Source organism: Calypte anna, chromosome 11 (genome assembly GCF_003957555.1).
Source record: "Calypte anna isolate BGI_N300 chromosome 11, bCalAnn1_v1.p, whole genome shotgun sequence".
Taxonomy (NCBI): domain Eukaryota; kingdom Metazoa; phylum Chordata; class Aves; order Apodiformes; family Trochilidae; genus Calypte; species Calypte anna.
In genome coordinates, this window is record NC_044257.1 from 12,490,666 (window position 1) to 12,505,419 (window position 14,754).

Here is a 14,754-nt window from a genome sequence, read left to right on the forward strand (position 1 = left end):
TACCAGCTGCTTCTATGCCATTTTATTAAAATAATAATTAAAAAAAGAGATTAAAAAAAAAACAGAGAAAAGGTGAAACTGCTGTTGCTTCCCATATTTTTACTCTCAAAGAACAAGTCAACAAATCCTTTTATTTTTTCTTTTTCTGCATTAACTAAAATATCACTTTCAAGAAACAGAAGAAAGAGAACTGTAACCGATGCAAAGTAACAGGAGCAAATGCTTATTTATCTATTCTGGATTTAAAACCAAACCCACAAAGAAACCTCAGAGCGGGGACTTCAAGGCTTTGTTTGAGGAAGGACTTTCTCTGGGTCATACAGCAAGGACAAAAGCAGAAGGCGAGGGAAAGTCATAGACACGTTTCACTTGATCTTTGAGTAATCTGATGCAATGTTGTGTGTAAGGGGAATGATTATAATATTGGTGCTGCTGAGCTGCTTGAGTGGATAATGGACTGGGTCGGTTATTAAAGACAAACGCTTATAAAAGAATTCACTTCAGAGCAGAGGGAAAATACCAATTGCGTGCTGCAAAGATCAATACCAGACCACTTTTGTTTGATCTATGTAATCAGTGACCCCAGAAAAGCAACAGGCAAGGAGAAAGAAAATTTGCTGATGGTAGAAAACAGGGATGGGGCAGAAAGGGCCGGAGAGGGCAGAGAGCAGCTCTGCCAAAGGGAGCAGAGCTGAGAGAGCTCAGCACAGCGCTCAGAGAAACTCCGCAGGGTGAGGAAGTGAAGTACTAAGGAGAAGATGTCAAAAATCTGTACATGTTAGTGATGACATATTTTATGCACTTTCTTTCACTCATGTACATTTAGTATTTAAGTAAGTAAGTAAATACTTATCATTAGCCTTTGCTGTCGCTGCTGTAGATTCTTTACCAAGTTATGCCTACACTCATTTATTGGTTTGTTTTATTTGATTTGGTTCTTAGTTTGTTGGTTTGTGGGGTCTTAAAGACTTACTTTTGGGGTCTTAAAAACTTACTTTGCTAAACATGCAAACCTGATATCCAGGCTTTCTTTTACAGGCAGAAATCCGTAATTCCTAAAAACTGCTCTTTATACCAATTATACACCTTCTTGGCATTGTTTTTCATTTCATTCACAAGGGTTGCAGGTTCATACCAAAAAATACTGAAGTACTTCTGCATACCCACAGAATTAATCAAGCAAGAACTTGTTTTCAAAGCTCATTGTAAATATTTAGTAACTCATTAAACTTTTTTTTTTTTTTCTGAGCAGAATTTTAGCTCATCATCTCACTCCATTGAGTAGCTATAAATAAAAATGCAACCTTTTTAATGTATAAATGTCTCAAAGTAAAGGTTCCAATTCATTACAAGTGTTTTGCCAAGGTATGAAGACAGTTTACACTTTTTAATTTGCAGAGGTGCCAAAGTGTTGATTGTATTCTTAATTCCTATTGGTAATTTACATGCAAGCCACATGCTTTGTTGTGTGTGCTGGGTTTAATGCCATTATAAAAGTGTCTTCTGAGAAAGATAAAAGCTGCGAATATATTCCATTTTGGTAGTTATAAACAGAGTCTGATATGCCCAGTAATCAGTTTGTATCTTCAGTTTGAAAGAGTATGTTCCAAACAAACAGGAAGCTACTGGGAAAGGAAAAGATGTAATTTGGCACTGATGAATGCATAAAAGCACCAGGCCAAACACGTGGCCTTTATCACTGTATCATTAGTATTATCACATCACAAAAGGTATTATGAAAGCACAGCTATGGTGGCTTTCAATGTTCCCTGGAGCATGTAGCACAGGTTAGATTCCAAAAGCAAAGTTACCAGAATTTCACAAGGGCAAAGCCTGGCATCAAAGCACATCATCCAGCTGAACTGAAACTATGTGTTACATCTGGATGCAAGAAGAGGACAAAGAGGACAAGGTAGAGTTTGAAATTTGAAAGTTCAATTTGCTTATTTTGTGTAAAATGTAGTGTGATGTGAAAACTAATGCTCCAGAGAATATCAAGAAAAGTGAGTGTTTCAGATGGGGTTTCAAAAGTGGTTTTTTGAAGGGAATTCTTTACTAATGGTGGTAATGAATACACCTTATCTTGTAACACTGTTTTCTCAAATATAGTCACTCAGAAGACACTGCAAATCTTTCAGTAGATTATAACAGATATTATTCTGTCAATTACAGTCACACTAGACAGCAGTCTTAAGGAAGTATGGATAGGTCTTGTAGTACGTTCTGTTTCCATTACAATTTCTGTAAGAATTAATTTAGATTGTTTCCTGCAGTAAAGTTCATAGCTAGTGCAGAGCACAACAAATCAGATAAGGCAATATATGCTTCATATATTCTGAGACGTTAACAGCAAACCCTCTTACAGTGACATCTTTAATGTTTAATCATTTCTTTTGTCATTTCCATTTTCCTTGTTTATATGCTCAGTATCTTCTAACAGTATGGATAGTCATTAAAAAACAAGGAACTGTGAATAAATAACTAAGTGTAAGAATAATTTCATGCGCTATAGTAGAAGTGCAAACTCAGTGTCCTTTTAAAACAAGAAAAGGTGAAGTGAAAAACAAAAGCATCTTATTATGAATCCTGCATATCATCAGTCTTCTTCCCACCAAATCTACTACTACTACTTAAAGTAAACAATATATTTGTTTTATTTTTAAATCTTAAAAATCTTAAAACTCATTTGCATCTCTTACCTCAAAACCAGTCAAGTCAAAATTCACTGGAATTATGAAAAATCTAGGTTATAATTATTTAAGTTAGCAATGACTTTCACAGCAGGGCAGAAGTCTAATAAAAACTTCTGAACTGAGCATCATGTGCTGAACTTTCTCTCTGCGTTATACTGTCTGCTTCTAGGGAATTCCTGAAACCTTCTCAAAAAAGTAAAATGGATTTGAAATTTAAGTATTAGAAGTCCCACCCAATGAAACACGATTTTTCAACAAAGGTTCCATAATTACCAATACTGGCACACATCACATGCCCCAAGAAGCAGCAAATTGTAATAAACACAAGTTAAAATTTTTGTTATCCCACTTGATCATAATGACATTCAACAGATACCCTTTTAATACACAAAACATTGCTCTATCCAATGCCCCATCCCTAGACAATGTAGATTTTTATATTCACTGAATATAAAATCATAGTGCATAGTTTTGAGGCCAAGTGCACACTGTGAGCTGTAACCTCACTGTTCCAGGAAAAGATGGATATTAGGTCTTTCCATTTGCTGCATTCAAGCTATGCCAACTCAAGTCTGGTATGAACACTGTACTATAATAGATTCATCTTTTTAGACATTTGAAGAGAAAGAAACCATTTTAATAATGTAGTTTGATTCCTGTGGTATTGCTTATTCAGAAAATTTCCTGCAGTTAACATATCATTTAAAAACTTTTTTGGCAAGAAGCACAAAAAATGTGGCCAGTGCAATTACAATCCAGTGTCTGGTGGGGAATTTACTCAGAAATATCATTTCAAATGAAAACATAGGATAACTTTGTATTAAGAAGTACATGCATTCAAAAAGGCAGGAAAAAAAGCCTTGGGATCTTTGTGGTACTACAGTGATGAACTCAAGATTTTCTAATTTGTTCCACATATCCTTATGCAAACAAGGGATTCTCATATTCAACACTTCCAAATAATACATTTAAAATTCCATTCTAAAACCTTCTAAAACCTGTTCTAAAATCTTTCCTGGCAAAGTATTGACAAAGTGCCTGTAGGCCTCCTCTTACTTCTCCTATTTTTTGCTGTCTTTCAAGATTTAAAAAAAAGGTTGCATTATGTAAGACTCTTTTTTTTAGTAGAACCTGGTCACTTGTACTCTGCCTTTAAAGATCATTGCTGTCATTGAGTCTGTTGGCACTTGCCAACTCATGTGTGTCTTGTCACAGCTGTGATGACACATTATGTAATTATACTTCCTATCATATTAGTCCAAGTGCATAATAAAATGAAGTCTAGTTAATTTTTGTTTTCAGATTTGCTTTATATCCAGCTCAGGGAAGATAGTACATGTAATTCATAAACAAATTTGCAATTTAGGCATGTGCTAGCATATTTATAGAATTATACTGCAAAACAAATTAAATACTAAATTCAAACTGGACATGGCAATTTCCCTTGTGATGACAGTATGTGATGGTAAATATTAATCCTTAATCAGGCTATACAAATATACTGTGATCATTAAAATTATTAGATACTTTCTGTTATAGAAAGAAAGAAAGAAAACATTATTAAAATTAAAGCATGTTAAGGTATCAAAATAGGGAACACCTGAGAAACATTTCCACCAGGAAAATATTTGCTCTTTTAAATTCAGAAAGGAATGCATTGTTTTATTTAAAACAAACAAACAAACAAACCTTCATCCTGAAAGCCTCTGCTAATCCCCCAGCCAAAACATTCCATTTTCTTTACTATTTATCTGTCCATAGCAAATCAACTTCTTTTCATCTCTTTGATCAAATAACAGGTCTCTTCTTCTACTAGATTTTTGGGAATCAAGTCTTGAATTTTAAACTTAAATACTAGTTTACTTCACATTTTATTGTAAATATATTTTAAAAGATTTATTTTACATTAAATTAGTGGTTCTAATTCCATTTACATTATTCCATTAAATTCAATTTCTATTAATGGAAAGAACTAGTGACAAAATAGAAGCTGAATAGTGTAGGACATGAATCACAAACATGATTCATATTGGAGAGCCACATAAATTCATTTAAATCAGTCACATTTTTAATCAATTCCAGATAATACAGTTATTCATATAAATTCCCACATTTTGTTCAGAGGAAAAATATTTCTACATGGAGAAGAATATTAATTATTTGCTTATGGCATATTCTGCTCAATATCTTGTTCCTCATCTATTCAAAGGTCAAATCATTATCAAGTAGAAAACTAAAACAATTTTCTTTTGGTTACAGATTAAGCAACAGCAATAGTGAATGAAAAGTAATTAAAAAAACTATTCATTTATCCCTTTACATGGTAGGGATTGGCTCAAATACAAAACCTACTTGAAAAATACTTAATGAAACTGTGAGTAATGCACATAAGGGGAAATACCAGGAATATTATCCAAAGGCAACTAGTTGAAGAAAGACCCTTTTTTTATGTCAGCCTCAACATGCTGCCATTGAAGCCCTAAAAACTGTAGGGTAAAACTAGCACGCTCTGCTCAAAGGAGAACCTTGAAATGAAATGTCTGCTATGCCAAGAACAACCCGGGAGCTTAAACTGAAAGTTTAATACATTACAGATGAAAGAAATACAGATTTAAAAGGGTGATCTGCAGAAGCAATTACTGAAATACAATCAATCTTTTCAAACAGAAGCACATTCTGGTGATCAACAATAACTACAATCATGAAGATATATACAACTCAAAATGTCTAATTAATGCCTGTGCAAATACCAGGCATTGTCAATAAAAGCACCAACTGTAGTCAGTCAAATCCTGTGATAATCTCTAAAGCTTTTCTGAAGCCTTGGGAACAGAAGATAGACAAGCACAAGTGATCTGGATGAAAAACTGAGCTCAGAAGTTACACATTTGATGTGATGGTACATGAAATACCTCCTCTTGCAGCCCTTATCTGTTCTGTTCAATGAATATGGATTAGCAATTAACCACTGCTACACTTGAAGTTAAGATGTATTGCAGGACTGAGTTCAATGTGGATTATGGGATGTGAACTTCTTATTGATTAACTTGCAGAAAACAACCTCAAAACTACTGCCAGCCCTACATGGCTGCAATTATTTGGTTTATTGTTGTTGTTGTATCCAATTGTGTTAGATCTATCATTACAGACATGCTGGTGGTGCTAGGAAGCAATTAGGATTAAAATGGTTCTAGTAATTCCATATACCCCTTTCCCAAACAGCCATGAAATTTGCTTCTATTCCTCTACATGGAATAGAAGAATTCCTCCTTATAGAGGAAAATAGCTATATCTTACAGAGCTGGCTTCTTCCAGCACACTCATCAATTGCAAATAAAGTAAAATTTAGCCACAGGTGCTTATATTGCACCTCACTTTGAAATGAGAAATTTGTGTTTCAATTAGATGGGAATATTCTATAAAAAATAACAAACACCAAATTCTTTGTTGTGGAAGAATTATGAGACCCCATGTAACACTAGGAAATAATGTTGTGCAGACTTCAGATTCCATATCTCTGAATGGCTTTGAGCTGTGCTGTACCATAAAATACTGTCAAATATGAAAACACAACTGACCACAGAACAAAATTAGAAAAAAATTCTATCCAACTTTAAACTCCAGCACACTGAACAACTGAAATAAGTTTAAGTAGCACACTACACCTCATATGTCATCAATAAATACCAAGGACAGAAAGGCAAAATTGTCAAAAAGCTCCTTGTCACTGCCAAAGCCAAGGCTAAGGCTCACACTTTCAAGTAAACTTGAGTAGAGCAGGATAATTACAAAACAGCATTAAAAACATCCAGGTGGCACAAACACAAACAAGCATATTGTGATCACAATCTAAAAAAGGTAGGGAATGTTTGCAACACAAAATAATTAGTCCATCTTTTGAATACTGGGCATTCTTAAGGGACTAACTCACGACCCTGCTCTGTGACAAAACACAAGACAACTCCAAGCCCCAGAACAAAACCTCAGCAAAGCCATCAGAAGTTTATAAATAAATGAAGTTACTCATTTCAGAATGAAGCTTAAATGGCAACAATCCTTTGATCCTATCAAAGCTACACTACAGCAATTATTCCCAGTCTGACATTTAGGAAAAGCTGCTCTCTTGCAGTCACTGTCAAGAGCACCAGGAGAATAAGAACAGCAAAGATGGTAACAGGAGTAGGATTGGTTCAAGAGAAACCTCCATGTGGACAACAAAGATCTGGAGGGAATAATGAAGGATTAATTCAAAACTAGGCACCAATAAATAAATGACCCAAAACTCACTTTACAAACAAAAAAACAAACAAAAAAACCATAAAGCAAACCATAATATGTAAGGATTCCTTGTCAGTTTAGAAGTGTTTGGAAATGTTAAAGCCAACTCAGAGGCCAACAGCAAAAGGCAACAAATTTCCAGGCCTCATTAATCGCTCTCTATGTAACTTCAAGAAAGACCTACAGGATGTTGCTCTGCAAGTTGTACTTACACAGAACAGAGAACTCAAAACTGCAATCATATCACCAAATCTCTCCATTTATACGAAGGTATAAGGCAATAAATAGCAATGTGGATGTGATGTATAAGGGCTTTGGAATAACAAAAGAGAGAAAATTGTCTTTCTTTAAGAGAGTGATCAGACCTACTCAGAATAAGATTTTATGGACATTTCTGCTAAACATCAGTGTAGCTTGCTCTGTTTTTCTCAAAGCACGGTAAGACTCTTACAGGAAAACTGTGTGTGCTAAAAGGAAGCAGGAGAGGCTATTTTTGCTCTGCTTTTATATGGAAGATACATTATCTATGTTATTATATGGAAGTACTGATCATTAAAAGAAACATTTGAGTCCTACTAAAGTAAAAACAACAGTTAAAAATGTTATTTCAGTAAGCCTTTCTGGATTGTTCCATCAGTTATTCCTCATTATTTTTAGCAGTAGAATAATAAGGGTGCCAGAAAGCTTGATCTGGCATCCATGAAAACAAACAAACAAACAAGCCACAGCTGTTTTCTTTTTGGAGCCATAACTCAAGCTGTACTTACCCTCCAGGGAGCACCAAAATATTCTAAGTACAATAATAAAACTTCCTTAAAAAATGTAATTCAGGTTAATTTCTGAGATTTCTCCAGTCCCAGCAGGCTGATTACATCTCTTCTTCTTCCTGATTATTTCTAAATCAGACTTTTTTTTTCAAGAGTGAGTCCTTGTTTAAACAAAATCAGCAAGACAATCCCACTAATTTCTATAAATATGGGGAGACAGAAACAAACTACGCCTGAAAACCAAGGTAAAAATGAGGATGCAGAAAAATTCAAATTTTCACATCCCATTTGTGCATCGTTTCACTCACAGTAGCACGTTTCTCGTGACACTTCTTATTCTCTTCTGTTTGCAGAAAAACTACAAAATTATTTAATTTTAGGTGCTACATCAACAAAGTAGTAGATGGTAAGCAGTCTTGAAAATGGTGGAGACAACTTGAATGAGTTGTGAGTTTCCTTCAGCAAAGCCAGAAAGTGCAAATTTATTCTATCACCTAGGATATATAATTGCAATTATAATTTAAAATAAAGAAACTGGGAACTACTAATGATGCAGTATTTATGCAAAAACCAGTTACAATTAAGTCTCAAACAGGTTGAAGTGCACTCTGTGCAAACACCATGTAAACAATAGCTTTGCACAGTACAGCAATAGATATAATAATTGAAAACCTTCATTTGGAAAAAGAAATACCTAAATTTTAGAATCTGTTCAACTTTCAGCATTGCATACATGGAAGAAAGGTAAAGAAAAGTACAATTAGAGTAAGAGTCATATATTGGATCACTAAATTTTATTCTAATCTTGCTACTTGGCCACCTCATTTCTTATTAACTGAATCCTCTACTGGCCCAAACTCAACCATAAAAAAACCCACAAACCCACAACTTTTTTTTTTTTAATGTAGTTATTGAAACAGCTAACACTGAAGGAGTGCAGCATATCTAAGAAGATACCCAGCATCACCAAGAATGAAACTTCTTAACAGATAATGCTTTGTCTTAATTCACAGCATATAATTTTGCTGGATTCTAAGCTTCAGGAAGGCAAAATTTTACCAAATACACACCTCTTTTTTTTGCTACACCATAAAATACTTTCCAACTGACATTCAAGAGCATTTCATCTTTACTTGGTCTTTGTATTTTAAATTGAAAATCCTCGGTTCTTTACTCATTATATGACTGAAAAGAAATATTATTTTAATTGTCCTCAGTCTCTGAAGGTAATACTTAGAGCCTCAGGGAAGCTGCTTCCATTATCTTATAAGATCTATAAAAGTCTCCTAAAAGGACAAGAAAAGTTTCATGAAAACCAACATCACACTGAAATGGCAAATTAAAATGTTATTGTGATGTTTTACGATAAATTAAAAACAGGAATATTTTCAAAACCTCTAAATCATGATGATACAGCTTTTCAGGTGTTATTGCACTTTTACAGAACATACTCAAGCTGTTCCTAAAACCATAAAACCAGCCCAACCTGAGAAGAGAAAATGATCCAAAGCTTGCTTTACTCCAGGACACTGTGTAACATCTGTACAAGAATTCCTCTGGTTATCAGCACCTACCTCTGCTGCAGTTCAGGGATTAACAGCAAAGGCTCTTCACTTTCATTTCTGAGTTGAATGAACTTCCAAGTTAACCTTTTATTGAATCCTCTTTAATGAGATTTCTGCTAAATGCTGCAGACTGCATTTCCTTTAGCCAGGTTGAACAAAGTTTGAGTTTGCATTTCTTCCCTGCTTATCTAAATATTTTTGGAGAAGATGAGCTCCTCCCATAAAGGGCAAAAACTATGTCTAATTCAAAGCTGTCTCTGTTCACACCTGGGCCCTTTTCTGAGGCAGAATGTTTAGCAGGTGCCTGCTTAATTCATTGCTGCATCTGCTCAGAAACAGAGCTATGAAGGACAGCAAGAAGAGGATCCAAGGGAAAGGGGCATCACCCAGAGGCTCCAGCATGTACCTTCTCCCCATAAGTTTTGGGATGTTTTGCCTTTTATAAAAAAACAAATATTTAAGTTCTGTCATTGTTCACAAACTTGACTTCTTCAGCGTGAGCAGCAGAGACAGGATGAGTACCAGTGGATGGAGATACTTCTTGTTCCTAGATACATCTACTGTGTGGAAAAGGACCTCAGCTGGCCCCTAGCCTCTTCACAGCTGCAGAACAGTCCAGAAGAAGAGAATTCAATCTGCATGAGTGCAAGTAAGGATGATTTGTTTGTAATTGGACTTATTTCTTACAGTTATTTCAATTTGTATGCTGAACAGATAGGGAAAACATATTACTAGCTAATGCAATAGTTGCAATAGTACATTTTTAATATATTAATAGTAATTTTTATTCTGATTGTAGAAAGACCTTATGAGAAAACTTTGTATATGTAGGGATACAAGAAACAGCACAGAAAGAACTTAAAAATAATGGCTATAAAATGTGGATAGTGGATAGAGCTGAGAAAATGTGAGATGAGAAATTCAGTATTCCCAGTGGCTGAAGTAAAATAAAGGCTGCTACCTAAGGAGACATACCAATAACATCTGCTGATGTATTTAATTGAACACATCCATTTTAAAAAGAATTTATCACTAAAACCTGTTTTCAAATTTTCAGAGTGGGGATTCTATAAATAAGATCATTAAAAAGAAATGTTAAGAACTCAAGGTAGGAGGGCACTAAAAGAGCAAGAGGAAAACAAAAAAGAGGAAATATGAGATGGCAGGAATTGTGCTTTTGTGGTAGTTTTAATTGTTAGGTTTTTTTCTTGTTATGAAATGTATTAGCATTATACAGTAATTATAATTGTACTTTTCATTTAAGAACATTAGCAGCAATGGACAAAGGTTTGATGTTCCTTGCATCTCAGTAAAAGTGATGAATTTGTTTCAAATTTGGTGTTTTTATCTAAAAGCCTCAAATAAATAAATCCCATGCAATTAAATGGAAACAGAGAAAAGAAAGCGAAATAAAGAATAATGCCTGACAAGGAACTCTCTCTCTCTCCTGGAAGATACCAACTGAGCCTGCACTCTGCACAGGATAATCTGTTCTGTTCAGAGTTACTGTAAAGAATTATAACCACAAAAAACCCTATTTGTAGTGGATGTAACTGAACTCACACTTTGAATGTCTCCTACAAATAAAGATTCTTACGTAGGGAAAACCAAATCAAAGCCTAATATGTTCTCTGATAATTGACTAACCTGACTTATTCTATAGTTTGATATGTGTAACTCACATTTGAGAATATGCAATATGTAGATTTTTTTATTTCCTGTACTTAAATAACCTTAGGCACAAATGTAACTGACAAGAAAAATAGCTTAGATTTCAGCCCTCTTATTTTCTAGGTTTGTATGGGATAAAACTCAATCTCAGCTCTCTTTACTTTCTACACAAGTTCTGCCTCACATAAAAGAATATCACCAGAACCAGCAAGAGAAGATCAGTATTCTTCCATAAATTTTTAAGAACCTTAACCAAGAAAAAGGTTGTTCCCTACCAACGTGTGACAGTAAATGATTTGGAAAGGCAGATATTTTGAAGGCATCAGGAAACAATTGCAGAAATTCATGTGGGAAATTTACTAAGTGACCTGATTACCTGGAATGTATCCTGGGAACAATTCTGATTTTTTAGATCTCAATGCAAGTAAAAGTAAATCAAATCTGCAAAGCACAGACAAGTTAATTTAAAAGATGCATACAGTAAGGAAGATCAAATGAGTGAATAAACTTGCCATAGAATTAGCATGAAAGAACAAATGCTACATCAAATATGTAGATCTTATAAAGATACAGGGAAATATATCACAGAACACTGGAAAAATATATCTGCCAAAATGCCAAACAGCTATAGATCTTCTACAGCTTCCTACTCATTTTGTTCTTTTTTATTTGAATGGCAGTAGACAAGCAGCAGAGTGAAATAACTTTTCGTCATGCAGCTCACCATTGCTGCCATGAGGTTAGCATAAGGGTTCACATATGTCTCACTGTGAAAGTTGTTTCAAAATGTGATCATCCTGGCACAGTAAACAGGGAATAATTAAGGCCACAGTGTTGCAAAAGGGCATTTCAGTTATTGCATGTTCTGAAAAATTTTCCTTCCTATGACTTCACAACCAACAAAAAAATGCAGCACCAATTCTTCCTTAGATTTCCCAGCTTAAGTTGTAATGAAAGCAACAATCAAACAACCTACATTTTCATAGACCTGAAACACTGAAATATTTTGGTAATGTATGGCAGCTGGATAGGAGGCTTTAATGACCTGGCTGATAGTTACTATTTCCCTATAATGCACTGAAAAGTTTTGTCCACTGAAATTTTAATTTTGCAGTATATGGTCCTTCCTTATCTTACAGATTCCAATTGTAATGCTCAGTTAGTTTAAAATGCAGTTCAAACTCAGGAGGGAAGAGGCTAGAGAAGAACACAGTACTGCTGTTCTCAGATTCTGTTTTGTTATACAGGTTCATGTTCACAAAATGGTAAAAAGGAAGAAATGATCCTGAAAGGAGAAATAAAGGAGTATGAGGGGCAGATGTCAACTAATGCTGTTTAAAAGTCTGCCAGTGTGGAAATTAAAGGACAAAAAATTCTAAATCTGAAGTAGCATAATTCACAGTTATGAATTAATATAAATTTTATGCATCATTTATGTGGTTTATATTAAAAAGGTTTGTTGAATGTTCATATATTTCAGCAACCAGTACAGATAATATGTTTGTTATAAATGTGAAATCCTGAGCTATACATTTGCTAGGGTCTGACTACACACATTATAGGGACATATATTGTAAAACAAATCACACAAATGTAACAAACATCATTGTATCAGCAAGTCAGCTGACCAGAAAACTGCTAATTCTGTGCTGAAAATAACCAAATAGGAATCAGTTTTTTTGTGAAGGAATTTTCTCCTGGAAGAACTTATTAATTACTATTTATTTATCCTTTTTCATCATCTTGAAAAAAATATTCCGTGGTCAAAAGTACTGTTCCTTTTGTATACTGAAGCCCAGGATGCATTTTTTTTCCCCAAGACTTTGTGGTGTCAAGCAAAGGAGAAGGGTTGCTTGACAGGGCTATTTGTTACATCCACACAAGAGACACTGAGCTTCACTGAATGGTTGTTGGGACCAAAAAAGGAACAGTGATTTCACCACAGAATTTTCCTCCATATTTCTCCTACCAGCTTCAAAATCCGAAGTCTGCAAGGAACTGTATCAGAAATTCTACAAAAAGTCACCATTAAATGCTGCTGCTATCAAAGCAAGAGAAACACATCTAACTGGGCTTCTGTCCTCTCTCAGGATAGACCAGGAAACAGGACATGACTTGTACTGTCAAACTGAATTGATCAATGAGATTTATCTGCTGCTCTCTCAAAGTAACTCAGTTGTACAGAGTGCTGAGCTTTCCCTTAAGGCATCATGCTCCTCAGTTTCTAAGATTTCTTCCATTGTCAAAGGAAACAGACTTTCTCCCTTACTACATTCTCTCTCATTGCATTTGGAATCCATTTATTTATTACATTCTACACATATAAAGTTGTGAATCCTCCTGAATTTATTGTTGACAGAATAAATGGAAAGTGTGTTCATTTCTTCCTACTTAACTTGTGCAAACTCTAAACTTGACTCCAAAAGCCCAAAACATAGGAGCACAGTGTTCCAAGCTGCCAGTATAAAGGGGTCACCTTCTGTTGCCCATTTACCGAAACATACAAGAATTTATCCAAGGAATATTACAATCAGTCAGAAGAAAAAGCAACAAGTATTAAGGTAGTATTACTGTTTGTTGGGAAAAACACAAATAACCAAAAGTGATGTAGAGGATATTCCTTTGTCACTGCTGAGGCCTACATTTAAAGACAAAATTTGGTCTGAGCTAATTAGCACAAAGAAGGTAATGCCTCAGGTCACTGGCTCTGGCAAATCACATTCTTGATAGGAGCTTCATACTATGTACTGTGCTAGAAATAAAAGTGTTTCTTTGTTTCAGTTGTTAGGGAATTTTATTACATATTGTAAATTACAGATAGAATTATACCCTTCCGTAGCTCTTAGCACTGATAAAGTAATCCTAAAAGATTATCACTAAAATTTCAGTGAATGCTCATAGTGCAGTGTTCCTATACAATCTTTGGCTTAGATGAATGTTGCTTGGAGCAACAATTAAGTGGGAAGGAAAGTTTGGTAATCATCAATCATAACGTGATGCAGATGCTGTATGATAAGAACATTAGGAAATAAATCCACAGAATCAATGAAATATGATTTAACAGCTGACAAAAGGATATGCAAACCTCAGAGAGCCAGGCCAGAAGGGAAAAAATAAAAACCCTATTTGGGCAGTCTCCTCTCTCTTGAGGCAGTATTTCATGAGCCTCTTGTGCCAAGGAAGAGATTCCAGGTATCCAACCCATAGCATCCTTCCAGCCAAAGTGCCTGCTGCTTGCTTGCATCTGTCCTTACAGTAAAAATGAACTCTCTCCCACTCCCAACCTCCACAAAGAAGCAAAATTTCCTTATTGTTTATGTTATTGTTGCGTTATTGCTGGAGAAGGAACCTAAACCACTGTTCCCACTCAAAGTGTTCTTAGAGTAGCAAGAACAAATTTATTTTTTGCTTACAGCAGGTGTTATTCAGAAGACTCAAGCAAAAGTGCTTAAAATGCTATAAAGTAATAATGATTTGGAAGTTTTATATAGTTTTCTGCATAAATGATATTAAAATATTTTCTCCTGCACCTGCCTACTCTTTACATTAGCATAATTATTCATATCTTAACAAATACATTGTTGGCATTTAGTTATATAAAAAGAAAAGTAGAAGCTTTGTCCATCTGTAAAGAATCTGCCATGACTCCTGTCTTCTAATTATGAAAAAAAAAAAAAAGAAAAAAGTGAAGGGTAGTTGTCTTTTTTTTCTTAAATCAGAACTTTTGAGAAATAGCAGTCCTCTTATTTTATTCAACTTCACCTTGGAGCTTTTTTACAA